Source organism: Podarcis bocagei, assembly GCF_964188305.1.
Source record: "Podarcis bocagei genome assembly, chromosome: 5".
Taxonomy (NCBI): domain Eukaryota; kingdom Metazoa; phylum Chordata; class Lepidosauria; order Squamata; family Lacertidae; genus Podarcis; species Podarcis bocagei.
In genome coordinates this window covers 32,511,138-32,530,980 of record NC_138129.1, presented here as the reverse complement: position 1 = coordinate 32,530,980, position 19,843 = coordinate 32,511,138, and the positions used below count along the sequence as shown (strand labels likewise).

General features: G+C 43.3%; 1 protein-coding gene across 5 annotated transcripts in view; it reads left to right on the top strand.

Annotated features, from left to right (window-relative positions):
* Positions 1-303: 303 nt before the first annotated feature.
* The window catches only part of CHD6 (chromodomain helicase DNA binding protein 6), a 108,735-nt gene continuing 89,195 nt past the window's right edge, over positions 304-19,843 (top strand). For 3 of the 5 annotated variants that reach the window (XM_081195940.1, XM_081195939.1, XM_081195936.1), the window contains exon 1: positions 864-968. The gene's annotated coding sequence lies outside the window, so the exon portion shown is untranslated. Of the gene's footprint in view, positions 483-863; positions 969-1,724; positions 2,048-19,843 lie in introns of those variants that run through there. The other 2 variants (XM_081195937.1, XM_081195938.1) reach the window with 2 other exon arrangements.

The following is a 19,843-nucleotide window of genomic DNA, read 5'->3' as shown; positions in this document are numbered from 1 at the left end:
AGGTGCACCATTCAACCGGCGGATCAACTGGATCCAATAAAATAACTTTAAATAGCCTGGAACCAATAAAATAACATTAAAACCAGTTAGCAAAAGAAAGGTCTTCAGAATGTGTTTGATTAACTCCCACTGCAGCCATTACTCAACAGATTTTTTTTTGAGGGGGAGGAGAGGAAAGCTACGCTAAGGAATAGCTCGTCTAGATTGGCGCTACCCCACATCTCTTAGAACAAGGAAAGTTGGCATCCTTCCCCTCACCCCAGTATTGTGCCCATTTCTCCTTCCCACACGCGACAAAAAAAGACCTGCATCGTCCTGCTCGGAGGTTGCACATTCCACCTCCAGACACTGTGCTTTAAATGCAGGAAATCTCACATCCGGGACATGAAAAGCGAGCAAAGACGTGGAATGCAAAGGGGGAGAGGTTCTCCCCCGCTTCTCCTCCCCTCCCTTCTTCTCCTCCGCTTTTAATGCTGGCTGAAGTAAGTAAAAAACCCCTTGATTGGAGGATATGGGAGTGGGGGGCGAAATCCTTCTCTCCTCTGCTAGCCTTTGGAAAGTTGCAGCTACAGTTGCGTTGGGCAACCGAGCTGGAGAGCTGGAAGGGGGCGGGAGGCAGGGCAGAGAAGGACCGGGGCTGCAGATCCGGGAGGCAAAAGGAATTGCGGGGAGGGTGCGGGGGGGGGAATGCTTGGTCCTCGCCACAGCCAATCCCGGCAGCGATCACATCAATGCAAATAGGAGCACAATGGAGCTAGCAATAAGCGCGCTGCAGCCAAGCTTGGAGCGGGCTGCGCTTGGCTGACGGGCCGCCTCTCCAATGGCAGGCGCCGGGGGGCTGCGGGTGGCCAGTGGCTGCAGCGCGGGGGCGTGCCGGGGCCAGGCTAGGCTGTCCTTGCAGGGTGTCTGGGCTAAACTTCACCAAATAATAGCTGTTTGTATTTTGGCTGCTGCAGGAGCCATTTTAGGTAAGTTGGGCTCTGAACTTTTTATTGGCGCGCCGTGCGCGAGTGAGGGGTGCGCGGGGTGCGCAAGGCGGCCCGGGGCCAGCCTATGAATGAACTCTGCGCTCGCCGGGCAGGGCAGGCGGCAGGGGCCAAGGAGCCGGCGGCTGGTCAGGCGGCCCGGGCTCGGCCGGCGGGCGGGCGAGCGGGGAGGGAGGGGGGGGGTCTTGCCAAGCGCTTAGTTTCTCCTCTCAGACACTGTCATGGCGTTGGTGAGGCTCTGTCCTTGGGAAGCAGAGCTGGGCGCCGGGGAAGGGGGTGCTGCGTGTGATGGTGCCCTTGCGCAGAGTTGCAAGGAGGGAGAGGATGCCCATGTGGAGCCGAGCAGGGATGCCCCGCAGGTTCCCCTTGCAGCGCAAACCTTCCCCCTTAAAGCGCAAGGCTCGGGGAGGAGAGCAAGCGGGGGATGGGGGAGGGAGGGAAGATGATCTGCAGCTCCTCCCTCTCCCCCTGTGTGCAGGCAGGCTGTGGGGCTGCCGCCGCTGACCCTCTCACCCCCAGAAGTTCTCTGCGCCTGCCCACTGTTTTGCATGGGTGGCGATCGGGAGGATGCGCCGTCCAACCCCAGCTGCGACTCCCCTTGGGTCGAGTCCCACGCACTGCAGTTTGCTTTCTCTCCCCCCCCCCGCCCTCCCTCCGAGGCGCTCACGCACAGAAACGCGCGCACACACACACAACGCACAGTCCAGCCCACCTGCCTCTTTTGCAGATCCATCCACAATACGGCCATGAGTCATGTGCATTCCTGCAACCATGACCAAGTTTGGTGCAATTCCGGGGCTAGGGAGAGATTAGCATCGAAGGAGAGTTGGAAACTCAATCCATCTCTCTCTACTCCTCCTTTCATTGTTTTGCGTCCGTGTTGCCACCTTCCGAATTATGCGCCGGGAGGTAGTGATGTTTTGTAGAGGGCTTGTAAATATTTGCAGATTAAAAAGCAAATCGGGAGGCCCTGAATTCCCAGGGTGAAAGAGCAACTCCCCATCTTGTTTGATTTTGTGACCGCCACAGCGCTGTATGTTTTGAGCTATGAGACGTGTTCGGTAAGCATTCCAGAGTTTACAAAAATGGTACACAGTAAGCCTGCATGGCTATGTGTTTGTGTGTCTGTCTTGGAGGGGGAGACTTGGAACCTGCAAACTGTGTACACTATCCCTGTGGACTAGTGACTTAAAAAGTGTACGTGTAGTACAGGGTGATGCATACTGAAATGGGACTTATCATTGAGAGAAGTGTTTTCCAATAACCTGGGATTCCACATGGAGTATGAAGTTTACATACTAAAGAATGGTTATAGACCTGGTCTGCTACCAGTACGTGGTAAAAAACACCGCAGATAAGAAGCATCTCTGCTGTGGTATACTGGCATTCGTTAGACTGATACTATACAAGCTGTGATTTTGATGACATTTTTGTACTTCCCCCACTATTGTAGCAAAATGTCAATTCATTGCCAGTCTCCTAACACTGCAACCAGCAAAACAACTCATTAATTTCAAATCTGGAATATCATCACCCACAGCTTCTTGACCTAGGGCAAGCAAGGGCATCTTCTAACCCTGAAGTGGAATAGAAAACACAAATGAAATCTGCTAATGAAAGCAATTAATGAGCAAGGCTTTCTGTGCTGTAAAAGCGGCAACCATCGTTGCTGCCAGCTGATCCGTTCCTTCTCTTTTGCTGTGTGCAGAGCAGACACAGATCTTTTGTGACTTTGCAGTGGTAGTCGCAATAGAAGAGGCATGGCAAGTCACATTAGAGTCACTTCTCATTCACTCTGTTGTCGCTGTCTCCCTGTGAACTTGTAGTCTCATTACGCAGCCTTAATCCTCATCATTTTGATCACTTCTTGGGGGAATTCTTTATGTCTTGTACCAATGACTTTTTACTGGTAATCGGAATGGATTTCTTCGTATTGATCAATAAGCTTCTCGGTCTAAATGCTATAAGAAGTCAAAGGGAAACCCACACACTCCCAAACAGAATGTAAAAAAGGGGGGGGGGAATAAATCATACGTTGTTGCTGGCTGGTGAAACCATTTTTTATAATATACCAAGCGTTTTCTCTGTATTGACTTGCCTTTATGATAATTGCTCGAAACTTTAAATAAAGTTGGGAATGTCTGAGACTGGTGAGGCATTTGATATTTGCGATGCTACTCTTGAAAGCAGGGTTAGATGTTCTGAGAGCCAGTCTACTGTCAATGTGATTGATGGACTGGATCAGTCACAGCCTCTCAGCTTTGGCTACATTGCACCATGGTTGTAAAGATGAAATGTGAGGAATGTATGCTTCTCTGAGCTCCCTGGAGGAAATATGAAATAAATGTGTAATAAATGAAAACAGTAAATAAGTAAGTATTTGCTAGCCTGCATAGATTTTTCAAATTTATTAGTTTGATCCCTAGACTTAGGCATATTTCTCACTGTGGTTGTGAACCCATGTCTTGACAAAGCTAGAACTGGGAGACCCTTTGACATCAGCTTTTCTATGTGGAGAAAGGGTTTTGTTGTTGTTGGCAGTGTTCGAAATTAGGCAGTTGCCAGGCGCATTTTGCACCTGGCTTTTGACCACTTGCGACCAAGTGAAGATGCCTGGGTGCCAGGATGGTGCCTGATGTCTCCACCATCTGGATGTGCATGCCTGGGGATCTTGTTGGTTGTGGTATGAACCATTCAGTGATGAGCAGCTCCTCACCCATCTAAAGCAGTTATAGCCCAGACACAGATTTACCACATCTAGTGAGAACTAGGTTTTAGCTGAGCCAAAAACATGTTCTTGGGATGAAGAATCATGGCCTGCTTCTCCATTGTTACTGCAATGCTTTGGTAGCATTGCAGGGATATTATCCTGATGCTGCTAGAGAAATGTGCAGGATTGTTGTGTCAGTGATACACACTTCTTGACTTAACTTGAAAAAGAGGTCCCTCTTTTTTAAAAAAAAGTAACGTGTACTTGTCGACTGCTGTTAATTTGGAACACCATATTTTAGTAAAATGACTGTTCTGTTCTTGTTTTCTTTGAAATAAGTCCCACTTCGTTCAGTTGGGTTTACTCATAGTATGTAAGTGATGCATAGAATTACAGCTGTCATTTACTGAAAGGTGTTGCCGGTATATTTTAATAATAATGTATTATCCTGTCATTTTGCATAAAGTTCCAAGGCGGAACAGTGGTACTGCTAAGTTGTTTTGAGCAGTCCTAATGAGAAATTTCAGTAATATTGTTCAAAGTTGCACCTTAGTATTGGGAGAGGCTGAGATGTCGTGTCTCTTGGGACCAAACAAGAATTGAACAACCTGTTCCTTGTATTCCCTGGTGAGAGATTGTCTCTGCAATCCCTGGTGGGACCTTTGATGAAATCAATAAATCTCTTTGGGATGTTTCCTCTCTGATGTCTTGAAAGCACGGGGGTCTGAGACTTTGCTACAAAACTTAATTTATTTGTATTTGTCCATCATCCCACCCGCTGAACATTTTCCTTGGAAAGTAAAACTACTTTCATACTCATCCTTCATTAGCAAAGATACATGAATTTTAGTTTGTATTTTGTAAATTTGTGTTTTGTGTGGATTCCAGTTTAATTCCAGTTTAATTAATTAAACTGGAATCCACACAAAAAACAAATTTACAAAATAAAAACTACAATTCATGTATCTTTGCTAATGAAGCTGGTATCATTACAATTATGCATCTCTTCATTTTCTTTAGCATTTGCAAAGCTTGGTGGTAGAAACGAGAGCCAAATGCAAGAAGAGAAATCATTAATAAAATGATGGAGGAGATTAGAGGCAGTAGACTTTCATTCAAAGAGGCGGATATGGAAATAGGCTTGAGCTTTTGTAGGTAACAGGAGATTTTGTCAGGATAGGTTGAAATCTCTTGTTGAAAGCTGCATAAGGTGTGCATCCACAATTGCCGTGTGTGTGTGTGTGTGTGTGTGTGTGTGTGTAAGTTAGCATTCCTCAGGTGGGAACAACCAATTCTTTCTCTTTCCATGATAATCTGGCTGCGGAGACTGCTGATTGGCTCACCTTTGTGACAGTCATGTCAATTGCAGAGTTACTCCCGTAATCCATTCAAGAGTAGTTCAAAGGGGTTTTTTTAAAGGGTTTTTTTTTTTAAAAAAAGAAGGCGCCAAATAAATGTTTCATCAAATTAACATACTGTATGCTTGGGAGAAAAAAATTATCAAGCAAAAAAACTTATCTGAAGGACAAGCAGCAGCAAAAATGGTCCTGGATTTGGTGCCAGGTACCTGTGGGTTAAACCATAGAGCCTAGGACTTGCTGATCAGAAGGTCAGCGGTTCGAATCCCCGTGACGGGGTGAGCTCCCGTTGCTGGGTCCCAGCTCCTGCCAACCTAGCAGTTCGAAAGCACATCAAAGTGCAAGTAGATAAATAGGTACCGCTCTGGTGGGAAGGTAAATGGCGTTTCTGTGTGCTGCTCTGGTTCGCCAGAAGCAGCTTAGTTATGCTGGCTACATGACCCGGAAGCTGTACGCTGGCTCCCTCAGCCAATAAAGCGAGATGAGCGCCACAACCTCAGAGTCGGTCACGACTGGACCTAATGGTCAGGGGTCCCTTTACCTTTACGTGTGTAAAGAAGTAAAGGAAGCAGAGCATGCAGTACAGCAAAAAAATAAAGATGCACTGAAGGAGCGTCTCCACCCCCATCGTTCTGCCCGGACACTGAGGTCCAGCGCCGAGGGCCTTTTGGCGGTTCCCTCATTGCGAGAAGCGAAGCTACAGGGAACCAGGCAGAGAGCCTTTTCGGTGGTGGCGCCCGCCCTGTGGAATGCCCTCCCATCGGATGTCAAGGTGATGGACAACTACCTGACATTAAGAAGACATCTTAAGGCGGCCCTATTCAGGGAAGCTTTTAATGTATGATATTTTAGTGTTTTTTGGTTTCTGTGGAAGCCGCCCAGAGTGGCTGGGGAAACCCAGCCAGATGGGCGGGGTACAAATAATAAATTATTATTATTATTATTATTATTATTATTATTATTATTATTATTGGGTATGCTAGTCACACCAGTAAATATCAAGTGGTAATTCTTTTCCTGGGCAGTATTGCTTCAAGCTACAAGTAGGAAGAGAACATGTTTGAATTCTTCCCCACGAAGCAAAAACAAAAAACAAAAAAACTTTTGTCTGGGACCATGGATTGCTCAGTTGGTCACAGTATAGTGCAGATAATGCCAAGATTGCAGGTTCGATCCCCCTATGGGACAGCTGCATTTCAGGGGGTTGGATTTGATGATCCTTGGGGTCCCTTCCAACTGTACGATTCTATGATTTTGGAGAGCGCCTGGTGGCTAGGATAGGCCGCAGTGATGAGCTGGATGGTTTGGTAGCTTCTTTGAGAACAATTCAAACATACTTTCCTCCCTGCCACCAATCTCATGCAGGAAACATCTTACCACCTGGTTCTGCGAGGTCTCCCTTTAGAATTCAGGCCAATGGTGTAGCGTGGTGTAGCGTGGTGTAGCGTGGGGGTGGGGGCAGAGGAGCAGTTGCCCTGGGCTCAAAATTTCAACACCCAATGCTGCCTCAACACAGCTGCGTGCTTCCGTCACTGGGCTTTGTTGAAAACAGCTTTTCCATGTCAACCAGGACGGGACCTTTCCAGACTGTGGCTGCCATTTCCTGGGTGATGTGGATACCTTTAGGGAGGCAGTTGAATGCGCATGCATACAGTGGTACCTCGGGTTACATATGCTTTGGGTTACAGACACTTCAGGTTACAGACTCCACTAACCCAGAAATAGTACAGTGGTGCCCCGCAAGATGAATGCCTCGCAAGACGGAAAACCCGCTAGACGAAAGGGTTTTCCGTTTTTGAGCTGCTTCGCAAGACAATTTTCCCTATGGGCTTGCTTTGCAAGACGAAAACGTCTTGCAAATGTTCCGATTTTTTTCACTCACCCCCCTTTTTCTAAGCCGCTAATAGCCTTTTAGCCGCTAATCCGCTAAGCCTTTAATAGCCGCTAATAGCCTTTTAGCCGCTAATCCGCTAAGCCTTTAATAGCCACTAAGCCTTTAATAGCCACTAAGCCTTTAATAGCCGCTAAGCCTTTAATAGCCGCTAAACCGCTAATAGCGCTAATCCGCTAAGCCGCTAATAGGGTTGCTTCGCAAGACGAAAAAACCGCTAGACGAAGAGGCTCGCGGAACGGATTAATTTCGTCTTGCGCGGCACCACTGTACCTCGGGTCAAGAACTTTGCTTCAGGATGAGAACAGAAATCGTGCAGCGGCGGCATGGCAGCAGCAGGAGGCCCCATTAGCTAAAGTGGTGCTTCAGGTTAAGAACAGTTTCAGGTTAAGAACAGACCTCCGGAATGAATTAAGTACTTAACCCGAGGTACCACTGTACTAAAGGGACGCGGGTGGCGCTGTGGGTAAAACCTCAGTGCCTAGGACTTGCCGACTGTATGGTTGGTGGTTCGAATCCCTGCGGCGGGGTGAGCTCCCGTCGTTCGGTCCCAGCTCCTGCCCACCTAGCAGTTCGAAAGCAACCCTAAGTGCAAGTAGATCAATAGGTACTGCTTTATAGCGGGAAGGTAAACAGCGTTTCCATCACAGCGCTGGTGCTGGCTCACCAGAGCAGCTTCGTCACGCTGGCCACGTGACCTGGAAGTGTCTTCGGACAGTGCTGGCTCCCGGCCTCTTAAGTGAGACGAGCGCACAACCCTAGAGTCGGACACGACTGGCCTGTACGGGCAGGGGTACCCTTACCTTTACCTTTTACCACTGTACTATGTTCATTTGATGTTTTTACTATTTTGTTGGGAGCTTCCCAGAGTGGCTGGGGCAGATGGGCAGTACAGTGGTGCCCCGCAAGACGAAATTAATTCGTTCCGCAAGTTTTGTTGTCTAGCGAATTTTTCGTCTTGCGAATCACGAAATCCCATAGGAATGCATTGAAAACCAATTAATGCGTTCCTATGGTCAAAAAAAGTCCAAACAAAGCCAAATTTGGTACAACAACAGTTTATTAACTGCTCTTTAAAGTCACACATACTGTAAAGAGCAGTTCAAAAATTGAAGGGAAAATAAATTAACTTTATAAACATGACAGAAAAACATTTAAAAATCAACAAAGTGTACAGTACATTTTCTAAGACTCTGGGGGACCACTCGAAGAAGGCTCCTCTTCCACTCTTTGCTTCTTGCTGAAGAACCCCCTCCTCAACTGTTCCCCCAGCCACCCACCACACAGAAATTCAAATCCAGAATTTTTTTAAAAAAAGAGCAGAGTGGCCCAATGGTCACAGAAAATCATAAAAATGCAGAAAAAAACACAAGCTTCCAGATTCTTGCAAACCCCTCCCCAACACCAAGTCCTTGAATTCCAAACACTCCAACCCAAAATCCAAAACCCCCCAAAAAAGTTTTAAAAACTTAACTTACCAAATGGCTGCAAAAGAAGTTCTGGAAAAGCTTCAAAAATCACCAAAGTCTTTAAAAACCTCAAAAAAGGCTACTATGTACACTGCGTTCTATGAGTTGCTCCTCGAAGTCAAGTCGCAACTGTATTAACAGTGTTAAGAAAAAGGAAACAAACTTGCAAGACGTTTTCGTCTTGCGAAGCAAGCCCATAGGGAAATTCGTCTTGCGAGGCAAATCGAAAATGGAAAAACCTTTCGTCTAGCGAGTTTTTTTGTCTTGCGAGGCATTTGTCTTGCGAGGTACCACTGTATATAAATAATAACCTTTGTTGTAGTAGATGTATTACCTATTGGAAGGGCTTTTTGGCTTATACAGAAATGCACAGGAAGAATTTCTTCCCAGTGGACCAATCAAAGGCTTGGAACAGAAGTACTGTGGGTTCATTGGCTAGGTCAACTGAAAAAGGACTCTTCTGTACTGTACTCAATCTTTGGGTTCTACTGAGTTGTACTCAGAGTAGACCTGTTAAAATTAAAGGACCTGAATTAGTCATGCCCATTAATTTCAACACATCTGTTCTGACTAGGACTAATAATTGGCTACTATCTTCTGGAATTCTCTTCTGAGAAATATCTATCAAACCGCTTCTTTGCTTTCATTCTGCTGCCAGGTCTGGGACAATGTTGCTATAGAAAGATTTTTCCTGGCTATTAAGTGATTATCTTGATGCAATTTGTTTTTGTCTTTTCAGTTTCATTTGTATTTCAATTGTTACGGATTGCTTCTATTTACATTTTTGCTGTATGTGAAATTTGCTGCTTTGTGAACTTATTTTAGTGGAACAGAGAGCAATAAATTTATTTAAATAATGATATAGACAGGTACTGGTTTGTGATGTGATCTGCCCATCCTATGAACAATTACTAGGGCCCTATTAAACATAGTTGAATTTCAAGTAAAGATGCATAGTATTATACTATAAATCTCAGCACTGGTGCACACATGAATTGCTGATGTCAAAAAAGAATAAAAATGTGTTTCAGAAAATCAAAACTAAGAGGGTAAGGTTGATTTAGTGTTTCTCTTGTTTACATTCAAACATCCTGAAATGTGTGCTATTTCTTCTTCAACTATTTGTATCAAAGCGAAAGAAAATCACCAATAGTTGCTTTCTAAGAGCCACTTCAAAGGTGATAGTCTTCTTTCACATATCATAGTACTAACATAATAATAATAATAGCATTTTAAAGTATTCAGACACTTCATATACATTCATTCTCTACTGGCTATTGACTGAAACAGACACACAAAAACACACATTCTCAGTCATGTGAGTGCTAAATATATGGGGAAAAGGAGGAAAACTATACGTTAGGTGTGTATGATGTCTGCAGATGCACATTTGGTGTACCATGCCCTAAGAGGCACCATTCAGTTGTGGCTTTCCAGCGAATCTATGCACAGCAAGAACAGATGAATATGTACGGCTTGCAAGTTCCCCCCTATTTGTTTATTTTTGTAATTTACATCCCAACCATCTGTCAAAAGTACTTTAGGTGCCATACACAAAAATGATACAGTAGTAAACATTAAACTAAAATAATCAAGCCAGATATTATAGAAGTGTGTGGTTCAAGAAAATACTTACATGTAAGATGAAAGTCACATTTTAAAAGGTGCTGAAGAATGTGACTGACTGCTTTTAGGGCTCTGTGGTAAATATTAACTAGTGTGGCATCATAAATTGAGCAAACATTTTTACAATGTGTTTTTGTTTTCCCATCATGCAATGTGCAGCTAGGCTTTGCATGGTTTAGTGGGGTGCAGTGGTACCTCGGGTTACAAACACTTCAGTTTACATACTCCGCTAACCTGGAAGTAGTACCTCGGGTTAAGAACTTTGCCCCAGGATGAGAACAGAAATTGCGCGCCGGCGGCAGCAGGAGACCCCATTAGCTAAAATGGTACCTCAGATTAAGAACGGTTTCAGGTTAAGAACAGACCTCTGGAACGAATTAAGTTTATAACCAGAGGTACCACTGTACTCTATTTCATCATGCTGTGGACCAGAATACTACCTGGAAAGTACTGTGACAATGGTCATTGAATGTTTGTGTTGGAAACAGTTTCCTCTCTCATCTGTATTCTGCAAATTTTATTTTACTCTTTCTCTCCTGTTATTAGGCATTCTTGCTGCACGTAGCTGATGATGATGACTAGCTTTTTCCCAGATCACACTGTACTGACTGAAGAGCCCAAGTCGTATGCTGGATGGAAGAATAGACTTGAATCTGATTTCATATTCTTCCTTGACTACTAAGTTGGTGGCCTTGGGCCAGTCCCAGACTTCCTCTCAGGGCTGATATTAGGAAAGAATGAGATAACGCCATGTACCCGGAGCTGTTAGGAGGAAGGATGGAATACAAATGTGATAAATGAAGTCTGACTCTGGTGTAAGCCATTTATTAAAAGGCTGCCTTTGTGCTTCCTCTGTTTGCTCTAGGCCGTACTAGTTCTCTAGCTGATTTTTCTACTATGTTAGCAATTGCACTATCATGTGGATACTCACAGGGAAAATAGCTACTGCTCAGCTCCTCCTTTTCTCCTTAGCCTAGAACTAAGCCTTTCTTTGGTTTAGCGTTCTTTCCGAACCTAGACTCATGGCTTGTCTCACTCCATGCATAACCAAAAACGCGAATCTTTACATGCTACAAGTTGCTTTACCTTTATAACAAAGACCTGAGTTTCCTGCTTCAGTATTGTTAGTTTTTAATAATTTTGATTTGTCAAAAGGTATGCCAATAATATTTCTGACAGTATTTTCCCTTTATGTCTTCAGAGGCATTGTAATGATGTACAGGTGGATTATGCAAAGCAAATTTATTTTCTTTGGCCAGTTCTCTTTTTTGTCAGGAAGGTTGCTTGAGAATGTGAACTTCTTTTTAAGAACAGCTGCAGAAACCATAGGCCTGGGGCATCTGTGCCTTGTATGACCTCTGAGACACAAACTACATGTGATGGCAGTATTTGCTGAAACTTGGGTCTGCCTCTGTTGTGTATAAACTGGGGTGGGGAGCTCTGCTTTTTAAAGCAAATGGGGCATACTGGTGAGAATAAACCCCTATCCTCTTACATGAATATATGTAATTATTAAGTATCTGTCTGACAGTTTAAACTCAGTGGTCTGCAACTATTTTTGAGAAAAAAGCAAGGTCATCATCTGATGACCGCCCCCCCCCCGCTAGCCTCCAGACTGGCCTGCTATAGATTCTCCTTTCTCTTTACTCCTTTAGCCTATAGATTAGCACAGCTGGGCATCTTTCAAGGGCATCACAACACTGACCTCAAGAGCATCAAACTCTTCACAAAATGTTTGAGTAGCAAATTCCAATACAGGCAACTCCCCATTTGCGCAGGTGTTGCGTTTCGGGTCATACTATGTGTTGGCGGGGCATGCATAAGCCCACCCTGCCCTGTTCTGCCCCCTTCTGGGGCTGAAAATGGCGTGCAAGTCAGCAGTCACCCATGCCTTGAACGCTTGCAAAATATGTAACAATTGACCAAGTTCCCAAGCATGCTGACTGCAATGTAAACTTTACTGAAATTTCATATTTACCCTTAGTAGGATTTCTATATGACTATGTCAGCCCTAGATAGCCCTAAATGCCAGTGGGTTTAAATCTGCAGAGAAAAAGCATTATAACACAACTGAAAGTCAATTAACCCTTGATAGTTATTCTCATTCTCTTATCATTCTCCCACCTGTGCCTTGTATATTTTAAGCAAGAGCTTTGAGAGCTCTAATACATTTTCTCTTTTGTGTGTTGTTAATACTTCTATTAACAGAAGACAGAACTGCCTGGCATGCTCTGGTCCATGGGGTCACGAAGAGTCGGACACGACTAAACGGCTAAACAACAAAAATACTTCTATTATTTCATTGTTATTAGACCATTTCTGTATCTTTTAATGTATATTGTAAATTGCCCTTTTAGTACTGTAAACTGCCCTGGGATCTTTGGATGAAGGACAGTTTAATAATAATCATAATCATATCCCTACTCACAGCCAAGCTCTAGTACTAGAAGGCATCTTACCTGTGTGGGTGATGGTGGCAGCTGTTTTAGTTTGAACCTTAGGGTATAGGCTTTATTTTTAAATCCCCTAAATCAAGAGTTGCTTTATGTGTGTGAATATAGGGCTTGTGTTTCTAAGGAAAGTGAACTTGTTTTGTTGTATATTCGGGGGAATTTGGTAAAAATAAAGAATTCTCTGAAGTTTTCTTTAATGGCCTGGTCTATTTCTATAGACACTGGCCACATAGTTCCTGGTGCCTAGCAAGGGCTCAACCAGAGCAAGCCCAAGACACAGTGGTGCCTGGGGCGGAAAACCCAAATGCTAATGATCATGTATGTTTTCCTCTACTGTCAGAGGCAGTCTGCTTCTGAGTTCTGGCACCTGGAAACTGCAGGAGAGGAGAGTGCTCCTGTTTGTGAGCTTCCCTTAGGCATCTGTTTGGCCACTATGAGAAGAGGCTACTGGACTACATGGTCCACTAGCCTTTCCAGCAGGCTCTTCTTATGTGCTTACCACAGGATACAATCCGTCAGGAACGGCTTCTCTGCAGCTACTTCCTGTGCAATGAACAGGAGTTGTGCAACAGCTCAGTAACTCTCCTGTGCAGTTCCTATTTATTTCATTGGAGCTTGCACATGAGAAAATTCCTGGTTGCGATGATATCTGTCTCCCTCTCTTTTATCTGAGGCGCCTGTCTCATTTTTCCTCTTGATAAAGGCTATCTATCCTGCACTGGTGCATCGGGAAGGGGACATAGTTCTCTTAATGCTAGATCTTAAGAGCCCCTGGGCAATTGCAGATGGATGATATAAGATGGTTAGTACTGTACTAGGTCTAATGTTTCTAGTAGTTACTGCAAAGGTGGGAGTTTGCCCTGTCAGTCTTTGTGCAGCCACAGCAACAGGGATGTATATAGTTGGGCTGTGCATTTGTTGTTTTGACCTTTAGCGCACCTTCTTACAGTTTTAATGGAAGATAGTTCAATTAATTTAAATCACAGGAGAAAATGTATTTGTTTGTAGGCAGGCGATTTTAGGTCCACTGATTTTTCAACTCGAGTAGCAACTACAGCCACGTGGAAGCGGTTTGAAGGAAGATAAGAGCCTGTGAAAGGGAAGGGAGGGCAACGGGCCAGTCTTGACACCACAAGTCTATATGCATGTCTTCTAAGGAATAAGCAGGCACCCCCAAATTGAACAGTTCTATCTTGTGCTTTTGGTCTGTAACGCTAATGTTATAGTAACAGTGTCTGTGTGGGTGTGGTTTTTGAGGCAGAGATTTTCAAAGAACTGAAACACTCCTTTTACGGGCTATAAGCCTCGTTTGGGAAACGTATGGCTGACTTGCAGATTCTGTGCTATGTATCTCTGGAATCCTGTGAAGGCCAGCCCCTCTTTTGGAAGCAAAGTGTTTCTGGTCCTCATTGTGATGGAGAAAGCTTGGAAATGTGGTTGCTGTGTTGTAAGGCAAAATGAGCTGGAAACGTCTTTGTGTACAGATTTTTTAAAAATGTGGCTACAATAGCAGCAGTGCCTCCTTGCTTGAGGAATGTGCTCCTTCTGGACGTTCAGTCGGTGCCAACATTGTATAGGTTTAGGCGCCAGCTGAAAGCTTGCTTTTTTGCACAAGATTCTGTATGATCAGTGTGTTTCAGAGTTCTATTTTGAATTAACAAATTAATACAATATTATTATATAGAAAATATATACTGTGATTTAAATTTTTGTATTTGTACCCGTAGGTGGTCCTGGGGTCTTAGGAAGGTTGTGACATTAGCCATAAACAAACAAACAAACAGAAGGTTATTTAGATATTACGATTCTGTGCAGTTGCACCATTAGGGTCTTCAATGCATTCTCTTGGACCATTAGGCCCTGCTTATTCAACTTGTTTTGACAGGCAAAAAGACTGTTAACAACACTGGAGAGCCCATGATCTAATACAGGGATGTTGAGGATACCCTTAACAGATTGCCTAAGGGAATGTAGCCCTTGGCTGAAAAAAAGGCCCCCTACTCTTAATGTGGGACACAGGTGGCGCTGTGGTCTAAACCACAGAGCCAAGGGCTTGCCGATCAGAAGGTCAGTGGTTTGAATCCCCGCGACGGGGTCAGCTCCAGTTGTTTGGTCCCAGCTCCTGCCCACCTAGCAGTTTGAAAGCACGTCAAAGTGCAAGTAGATAAATAGGTACAGCTCTGGTGGGAAGGTAAACGGCATTTCCGTGCGCTGCTCTGGTTCGCCAGAAGTGGCTTAGTCATGCTGGCCACATGACCCGGAAGCTGTCTGCGGACAAACACTGGGTCCCTCGGCCTATAGAGTGAGATGAGCGCGCAACCCCAGAGTCATCCGCGACTGGACCTAACAGTCAGGGGGTACCTTTACCTTTTTTTTTACTCTTGATGTACACTATGCAAAACTTAACACATTGTGATTTGCTGTGTTTAAAAGGTAACCTATGAAATGTGTCATAGTGCTTCTTTCTTATAGGACTGAGGTGTTGATCTGTGTCTGTATATATTTTTTGGGTGTTTGTGGAGGGGTAGTACCTATGCTGGGGGGCACGTCATGCTCTTTCTAGGGTATTTTGTCCACCTTTGCTCCCCACCCTGCACTCAGCTTTCACCTGTGGCTCCTGCAAACTGTCAGCATGCGACAGTGGCCACACCCTGGGAACGGCTTTGATTGGCTGTCTAAACCAGGTGAGGGTAGCTGATGGATCTTAAACCTCAGTGAGTTAGGCATTTCTCCTGCATGCCAAGACAATCAAGTTCTGACCCACCACTGTCTGCCTGCTTCAATGGGTGCTTGGAGCTCAGAGGACTGTGATATCTAAGCCTCTCAGAACATAAAGGGCACAGTCCAGGAGAATGATCTCCTGTGCTTTCCCCCTTGAAGTGAATGGGAGATATGCAAGAGCAACAGAGCTCGCATAGGAGACCTTCTTGTTGAATTATGCCCATGGTTTTGCAGTGCACCTGAAAGGTGAATAAAATATTGAATAATTCTTTTAAAAGACATGAATGGTAGTTTTCAGTGAAGAAAAAAGATAGTACTTTAAAAAAATCTACTTGAAATTAACGTTATTTCAACCCGTGTTAAACCTTAAGCTTAGTGCAATTTATTATGTCACTTGAATAAAGTTTAGAAATATGCTGACTCAATGAGCCCTCATCAAACTTTAATGACTTTTTATATGCAGGCTGTTTCCCCTCCTTCTTATATGATGCTCAGGCGGTAGTAAGGAACAGCTTTAACGAGATTTCAAGGTGAATCTTTATAAATATAGATCAGGTTGTCATATATTGAAGGATTGTGGTTTTAAAGCAAACACTTAATAACGTGCTTGATTTTTCACACTTCCGTGAGTTGTGCTAAATTCAGTAGAATGCCTTGCAAGGTGTAAAATGTGCGTTTACAGCAAAATGGGTCCTGCACCCTCAGACTTGGAAAATACACATGTCTGATCTTACATCCGTGACCTTGAACTTGGAGGAGTGTCGTATTCCATGCTGCCTCATAGGTTTTGTCAGATTGATGGTGTTTGAGGTTTGGAGGCAGCCTTGATTTTAAGGGCCTCTAGTGGGTGGCGCTGTGGGTTAAACCACTGAGCCTCTTGGGCTTGCTGATCGAAAGGTCAGTGGTTTGAATCCCCGCGACGGAGTGAGCTCCTGTTGTTCGGTCCCAGCTCCTGCCAACCTAGCAGTTTGAAAGCAGATAGGTAGATAAGTAGGTACCGCTCCAGTGGGAAGGTAAACGGTGTTTCCGTGTGCTGCTCTGCTTTCGCCAGAAGCGGCTTAGTTATGCTGGCCACATGACCCAGAAAAACTGTCTGTAGACAAACGCCGGCTCCCTCGGCCTGTAAAGCAAGATGAGCGCCGCAACCCCAGAGTCATTCGCGACTGGACTTAATTGTCAGGGGTCCCTTTAGGTAAAAATAGCCTTCCTACTTTGCAGCGTAGGAGTATGTTGCTGATTTGTTTTTATTTTTTATTTGCTAAATAACTTGATTGTTACTCTTTTAAAAAAAGATGGTGTTGGTGGCGATGAAGTATGTATAACTCACGAATAGGATTAAGGGACACTTTTGCTTGAGGGTTTGTACACTTGGAATTTCAAGACTCAACAGTTGCTTGAGGTCGAGAAATTGATAACAGCTGTTTTTTGAGGAAATCAGGGCTGCTGCTGGCAAAGGAATTGGGCATGATAACATATTAGCCACCTAGTAGTGCAGTAAGAGCATAAGAAAAGCCCAATAAGACCAAAGGCCTATCTATTCCACCCGCCTCTTTCCCACAGCTAGATTGATTTATTATTATTTTTTATCCCATTTATTGACCATGTCCCATAAAATACCTTGAAGCAATAGATGCTTATGGGAAACTCAAAAGTGGGACTTGAGGATAGCAGCCCTATCCCACTCATGCTCTCCAGCAGATGATATTCTGCCAGCACATAGCCAATGATGTCCCTGTAATCCACAACAATGAAATGGAACCTCCAAATTGAGAGACAATCTTACATGATTCCAAAAACTATAGCTGGGCAATACCATTATTAGAACCAACCCAAATGTCACAAAATAGCAAACAAGCTCTCAAATTCCTCATAATTCTTCCTTAGGCTTTTTGTCCCTATTGATTTGTCTCAGCCCTTTCTAAGGGCATCTAGCTAGTAACTATCACTACTAGGGGTTGATGATTCTCTGTAGAGCTTCCTTGGAGGGCACTGTTAAAGCCAAAGGTAATGTCTGCATGCTGGATTATTATATACACTGTTTGCAGGCTACAGCACCTTTTGCAGAGGGCTGGTCAGTAAACTCAGTTCTCAACTGCATTAACTGAGTTCTGGTGGCGGCAGTAGTGCTGTAGTCCATTCCTGCCTTTATTCACGTGTGTCCTCATGGAGCTGAATATTCAGCTGGTAGCCGTCTGGCTTTTTTTGACTTTGCCATCCCAATGCTAAATGCCAATGGGACTTGTCTGCCTGTCTGCAACAAGTCTAGTGATTTTCCAAAGCCATTGATTACGGATTCATCAGTCTCAGACACATTTAAAGTTACTTTACAGAATGTGACTGGCCTGTTTGGACTGCTTCCCACAAAATACCTTCCTCTTTATCCCGTAGTTTTGTATAAATTAGTTTTAGTATGAATTATTTGTTGATAGAACTCACTTTTAAGTAAGAGGAAATAAAACTACTCTGCCCTTCCAGGGGGGAAAAAAATTGGGGCGATCAGTGCACAAACAGTACATTGGTTGCTGTTCAAAGAAATACGTTGATTACTTAAAAGCATTAGAAGTGTAATAAACACATATTCTGCTAGATCTCTTCTTGAATTAAAGTATACGTTATTGAGCTTTAGATGGCTGTGTTCAAGCAAGTAGTCTGCTCTAAGTCAGTCTTTGCCAATCTGGTGCCCTCCAGCTGTTTTGGACTTCAACTCCTCTCAGCCTCAGCCAGCACACCCAAGTTGTCATCCCAAACAGCTGGAGGGTACTAGGTTAGTGAACACTGCCAGAAACCCCGGTTACCATGAATGAGCAGCTAGTGCAGTCTGCCGAATTGTTCACACTGTGTTCCTCTGCTACTGCCTGGGGGTGGGAGGGTTTGCACAGAAAATGTCGTTGTGAACAAACCAAAGCTACAGCCTTTGCTATAAAAGGAAAACTGTCTTCACATTATTGTGCAGGTGTAGAAGGCATCGCTGCGTTTAACAGCGAAACTCAGGAACTGAACGTGTGTAATTTTAAACAGAGTACTGACTTAAGGATCAGCAGGAAATTGGATTTTATGGTTATGTTTTATACATACAATGTTCAGAGTTACTATAAACCAACATATATCCATTATGATAGAGCACCAGGTGCTATGATTGTAACCAAAATATTAAACTATTTTTGAATCGGTATACAACTCAGTATATTGCATATTATATCCATCTGCATACTTAAACATGTGGAAAATCTGTAGTACACATTTTTTTAAAGAAAAGCTTTTTAATGATTTAAGCAAGAACCTATACTTCAGTGGCATACAAGAATAAAGAAAAGCAATGCAATTAAATAAAAATGAAAATTGAAATACACACACACAAATGCAAATGTGGGTCATTTCATTCACAGTTCCTGGTGTGCGGACAGAGGTAGTAGTATTATATACTGGTACAGTATATAAAAGGATATTGTCCTTGAGGGTCTTATGATAGTCTCACTTAAAGCTGAAAAGTTACTAAGTTACTAAGAATTCCAAAGAGCAGCATATTTCATAGTAAACATTTTAACATTTTTGCCATCATTAATGTATAAAATATTTCTTGCCACATTGTTGAAAGTTAATTTGTTTTTGCTTGTCCACTAGTGTGCCTTAATTTTTGAGTTAATTTTTCTGCAGCAGCATGGGCCACATTTGACTGTACTATAAATGCTTATTTAATCCCTCTAAATATTTCAATTTGCTTGCAATAACGACCCTGGCAGTTGACAATAAATATAGAATAAATTCTTTATCCAAACCGTCTTCATTTTGCCCATCCCATATTCCCAGTAATGCTGGCAAAGAGGCTGGTTACAATTCTTGTTTTGTTATTAAAATAATTTCTAAGAACCCCATTGCCCCAAAAATTTTTTGCCCAAAAATCTAGTCTAACCCCTGCAATAGAGGAATTTGCCCTGCACAAATACATCCCACCCCACACCCCAATAACAGAGATCTACTGCACATAATGTTGCTCACAAAACAGGCACATCCATTGCATCCAAAATGAAAAAACTATATTAAAATATGAATCATGTGTGTTCTTCAATTTGTAGAACAAAAAAAGTTTATTAAGTGGCCTGGAGAATTGGTGGTTTAGAGAAAAGAAGCTATCTGGTAGCTGCAAACTCCCTTGTGATTCTCATTGAAATGAAGGACTATTGTCCATATGGCAAATAGCCGGAGGAGCAATCCTCATGTTTTCACCCTTGAAGAAAACTTAGATAATTTACATAACAAAAATTGTTCTTCTAAATTTACAGAGAATTGAATGAGTGAGAAATTTTGAATGGTCTATATTTTCTGCTAAATGAGGAGAGAATGTGTGGCGGAGGTGCTGGAAAAATTTTAAAATATGGCAGAACCAATTAATCATTTATGTCAAATGATTAAATTCAATACTCTGTAAAAAAAATACTTTTTAAACTGAATAACAAAAGTTGTGGCCATTGGTTTGCAAGTTCCTTTAAAAAGAGTTTCCTCTGTTACTTTGAGACACTTGTTTCTTGAGCTCCTGCTGGTTTAGATATTGTACTTGGTATGGCATTGAGATGCTATTTTACAACCTTGATGGATTGATTATGCTTGCTTTGAAATCAGTAACTGTAATTT